The following is a 5701-nucleotide window of genomic DNA, read 5'->3' as shown; positions in this document are numbered from 1 at the left end:
AAGCAGTTTTCGTCTTACCCATTGTAGATACCATTTCCTTTGTACTGTTAATATTAGGTAGCTTCTGGATGAAAGTTAAGTCCATGGTGAAGGCCCTGAGCTTTTAGTCATTTTGCCACCATAATTACAACAACTACAAAAAAAATCAGATGCAGTAAAACACTGAAGACAAGGATTCAAGGCTACTAGTCCATTGTTCTTAACACCTCACAAGGAGAGTGTCATCCCCAATTGGAGCCACTATCAGTGTCCTATAATTTATAGGATTGAATGATTTATTTTAGAATTTCAAATTGTAAATAATATTGCATTATACAAATGATTTCCAAAAAAAGATATATAAATGAAAAAAATGAAAAGAGGGTCTATAAATAGAAAAAATAGAAAAGGAAAAAATAAATGATAAAATAACCCCACAAAAAAATGAAAAATGTGTAAGTGATGCCAGTTGAAGTGCCACTGATAGTACAATAATTTTGTAGAGAATAAATTTATGAAATTGTGTGTAGCTTGTTTAAAATGCCACAATACTTCTTTTTGTTTGAAACATACAGTTTAATCATGTTCAAACAAATTTCAATTTATGTCAATTAGATTAGGGTGAATAACTTAGCCAAATAGTATAATCTTGATTGAGATTAGATAGGTATAATAGGTGAATAAATTAATCCAATAGTTTAATATGGATTAATGCAGTTGTTATATTAGTCTATTTGTTTGAATAGATATTTGTAGTTCGTTAAAATGGAAAAATAAATCAGGGTTTGCACTTCTAATGCACCATAATTGGTTTAAGATAGATTAGTTTAGGAAAAAGTGAAATTTATCTCAAGGAGGGCTATTTGTAATATTTTTATTTTTCCAAAGTTTGGACCTTATAGTAAAAAAAGATATGCAAAATATAATATTTTGATCCCACTGGTGATAAACCTTACACAAGTTCACACCCCCAATCACAATCATGTTTTAATCCAATGGATCTAAGGCCTTTTCTTCCCCCCCCCCCCACACTATGTTTCTCTTTATCGGAAAGGAAGGGAGGTCCTAAAAGTGGTTTCCCCGCCACTAAGTGTCCTCCCCGCATCATTTCTCACCCCCCCTCTAATACCATATACTGCTTGGATCCCCATCCGAAAGCGTTTTTCCCCACTCTCGCCACAATCCACTCTCTGGTTACGTCACCCTATGCTTCTGCTCCACCTCTAATCCCCTATTTTCATGTAGCCCTTCCTACCTATCACTTCCTACCAATGTTCCCATGCCTTCATCTGCCTATCCATTGTCACTACGTCGATGACCGTTACACTTTACCTTTACGACTCCCTCCCGTTGCCTCCACCCTGTCGCTGAGTAAATGCAGCTCCCGAACAACCATTTATCCAACTATCCCGATCCATGTATGAATCTATAAAGCCTTTTTGTTTCCTACCATCACATCCTTTTCTTAGTTTCCTACTGTTACACTACTCCTGAGCCCTTTGTTTTCTTGCATATCAGTGACTGCCCACAAAGGAATTCTCTCCAAGTTTTTCCTACGAAATTAATAGTGACCCTCTACAAATCTCGTTTTTCATCCTTTGTAATTTCATTATGCTACCACGATGGCCCCAAAAACTGCCATTTTGGTAAACCCCATGCTTGCTCCCCCTGCGGATTTAGGCCACATCCCCCTAATTGATCGAGATTAGAAAATCGCTGAAACGTAGTGTGAATTCGACCTTTTTGAATTACATTGCTAGTTTCTTGACACTTACCTTAACAATTATGACGAGATTAACCTCTGGCGACCTAGACTACCCTTGTTCATTTTCCCCGCATTCTTCCTCAACTGTCATGCCTCTTATCTCTCAAGTAAGAGGGTTATCATCTCCCTTAATGGTGAAATCATGTTCACCATTACCTATGAAAGTATAAACCAAATGTTACAGGTCCCTTACAGTGACTCCCTAACTCCCTTTTCCCTTGAGGCTCTTAAATAAATTTATCAGAAACTCACCTTTCCCCAAAGAGCCAGAATTTTTGAGGTCTTCCTACCAGAAGATTTTTAACTCCCCGAGAAAAATCCCCATTATCTCTCTTATATTTTCCCCCAAAGAACCAGCCAAATCATCTATGTCTTGTCCTACCTACTTGGTTACTTTTCAGATGAATGGGTAGATGAGCCTGTTTTAGGCTTTCTATCCACCCTTTCTACAGAAGAAGGACTATCAATCACCTTTGACTATGATCACTTCCTTCCACATGTAATTCGTGAACAATTCCTTCAGTTCCTAACTGAAGGAATGTTCATATATTCTTCCATTCTTATGTACATGTTCATTTTCTTCCAGACATACAGGTTTCCCTTTGCATTGCAGAAACTCAATTAACAAGCAGAGCCTCAGTCCATTCTTTTCTGGGCCTCCACCATCAAAACAAAATCATAGGAATTCAGTTTTAAAGAGTTTGGTGATAAGTTTGTGTATCTAGCAACTTGTTTGCTGAGTGGCCAGCAAATTCCAAGAATCAATGAGGATATTCAAAAAGTGTTACATCTCAGTGAACATGTGAAGACACGAGATTGGTATTTACACCAATCACTTACAGAGATTAGAGTTTATGGCTTGGAGCTTCCACCATATAAGCTGCCCAAGTACCTTCTAATGAGGGTATTTTCCTTGGAGTGCATGAGGAAAATAATCCACTAAGGCAGCATCCATTTTGTTGTAGCTAAGAAGAATTCTCAATTCAGAATTAAGACACAGATAAGACCTTTTATTTGTAACAATATAGCAGTAAGAGAGGAAGCAGACCTCCTGTTGAAACAAATGAATTTCCCTCTTAGATTTACATGGTCTTATAACCCCTTTGGGGTAACTTCTAAGCTAAGACTGGAACATAAGATAACTCCCTATGTGCATACCTAAAGACCAGAAATAGAGAAGTACATGAACCAGCAAAATTAGGTACAGAAGACATTGCAGGAGGCCGAAGAGTAGGTGCTTTCTAAGACGGCCTCAGAGACTCCTATACCCAGAGAAAAGACCAAGAAGAGAACAAGGGAGGAGGACTCTCCTTCAGAAACATAAGTCTTAGCCAAATAATTCAAGATATATACAAAGAAGATTAAGACAAGTTCTAAGATATATTTGCCACTACTATAGGAAACACAGGGTACCATTATGCTCTTGGGAATTCAAAATTTGAAGTTTGACAGCAGTACTACCGATTCTCCATCATCCTCGACTAATAAAGAGACTCCAACTACAACACCTCATACACCAGAGACATTCACAGAATAGAGGCAGCTGGATATTTTCCAAATATATAAAGAAATTAAATAGAGAAATGAAGCCCTTCATGACAACATCTCTGCTCAATTTAGGAAGCAGTCTTCCTCAATCTAGCACAGGCTCATATCAGCCTATGACCCAAAGAAAGTGAGAATGCATATGGCATTATTATAGGCACAGGTTCCACAACCAAAATCAGTAGCTGACTTCAAGAAGACTACATTTGAGTTTGAGGAAAAGGATGTTCATCCTTTGGATCAGATGGACATGCACAGGGAAACAGGAGAAATGGTCTACTTGACCTTCACACAAACTTCCCTGATTGCTTCCAAACTACAACTTTCTTTGAACAATGTTCAGCTCAAAATGGAGAAAGTTTCCTCTCTTTCCAAAGACAACATAATTAAATATTTGGAGGAAATAGTGATCAAAGCAGGTTTTGATCCTAGTAATTCAAAGGCCATGTAAGAATTTATTAAGAAGAAGAATGTTGACATAGCATCCCTGAAGAAACAATTGAAGTTGCCTGCAACAAAAGATCCCCAGGAAAAGGAGTTAGGAGAGACATAGTTATAGAAAGAAGAAATGTTGAAGCTACTAGTGGAGTAGAGTGCACAGATCAAGGAGATGGAAGCAGAGATGGACAAGTTGATCAAAGAGAAGGAGTAGAGTTCTCAACTAGTATTGGTTCCTCTTGATGGAGTGCCAATTGCATCCCTACTTCAAACAGTTATCCCTACACCATCTATAACAATAGGAACATCTTCCTGCACAATGCCTCCTTCTTCAACTGCAGATGATTCAATTCAATTGACTCGATCCCTGGAAAAAATGTCTATACAGGGAGAAGAAATAAAGAAATTAAGATAGGATGTGAAAGTCCTACAAGAGAATAGAAATAGACATGAGAATTCTCTCATGATAGAGATGCAGAAATCCCCAACATTGTCCCAGAGATTGCAGCAGATGGAAAAATACACTGCCATGGGTAATACCTTGGCCCAGGTCAAAGAAAATATTTGGAAACGGATCAATGAAGATATGATAGATATTTGGCCTTCAATATAAATCATATTTGAGCAACAGGAACTGATCGAAAGGTCTAATGAATCCATTGAAGAAGTCAAAAAATAGTTGGGTGACAAACTGAGTGAAGCTACTGAGCTCATAAAGTTCCTTAACTCTAAAACTAAAGAGGAATTAGAAGCGCTAGAGATTGAAGATAGAAAAAAAATATAGTAGAAGTTAAAAAGTTGTTGACTAAGAGAAATTTGATGAGGCAACTTGAAGAAAAGAGTAAGATTATGGACATTGCCGTACATAGATTCTTCAACAAGCTGGAAGCCCTCTACAAAAAGAGACTTCCTAATTTATTAGTAATAAATGATAAGCTCAATGTGTGGTCCGATTACAATGAGAAATTGATTACCAAGGCTAAAGACAATTCTAAAGTTACAGGAGGAAGGATCAGCATGACAGGAAAAGAATTACTGGAAGAGTTGACATATGATTTGGATATCCAGTACAAGATTAAGCATATATTTACCTCTAAACCGGATTTTGCTAAATACACTAAAGTGGGTGAGGTTTATAGAAAGTTACTGCAGACAACTATCCCAGTTAAGCAGCATTGGGATAAATTATGTGAATTACTGAAGTAAGCAGGGGATTTGGTTGTACAGCTTAGCATCAACAACACAACAGGATTCAAAGGGCCAGACAGTCAGCAATTCCTCATATTTAGTGCGAGCACTTCAGACAGTTCAAATTTTCCTAAATATTTGTAATAAGTTAATGTAGATTCAGTTTAGGAATTCCTAAATAAATCCTAGTCAGTTTTGACAAGATTTTTTGTAAATATCTTATAGATGCTTCTCTTTTAGAAGTATCAAGAGTTGATTTCTGCTTGGATTTTTGCATTCCAGAATGTTGTTGTACTATTTTGATTTTATGGGTTCGTCAGTGATAAAAAGGACATTCTTCACAAGATTCATGTGTTAGACTATCTGGTGATGTGATTCTCTCACTGTTGATGTGTTATTTCTTTGTTTCCATACTTATGTTTTCTTAATTTGAATTGTTTTACAAAAAATCGATGAACAAAATTTATTGAAAAATACCCTTTGCTTATGCCTGTAGATAATTTCAATGTTTTCTTCTGATATCATGTTAAGGAATTCTTAATTGCTCTTTAACTTCAATTGAACTTATATCTTTTCTTCCACTCCATTTCATTTTAATATAAATGATTCGATTAGTTTAGTTACCTTGCCCTATGAAACTCCTTTTAAAAGTTGAAACAAAACCCTTTTAAACTGTAAACTCCATAGCCCGATGGAAGGTTCAAGCACTCAACCAATCAATTTTAAAATCAAACTCCCAACCCTCATAACTAGCCTAATATCTAAATACAACAAAGTTAAATCTCA

The sequence above is a fragment of the Pinus tabuliformis genome, chromosome 8, assembly GCF_031772625.1.
Source record: "Pinus tabuliformis cultivar Carrire ecotype Pingquan chromosome 8, CPIR1, whole genome shotgun sequence".
In the NCBI taxonomy this organism is placed as follows: domain Eukaryota; kingdom Viridiplantae; phylum Streptophyta; class Pinopsida; order Pinales; family Pinaceae; genus Pinus; species Pinus tabuliformis.
The sequence above is the reverse complement of the archived record's forward strand: the minus strand, read 5'-3'. Positions refer to the sequence as shown.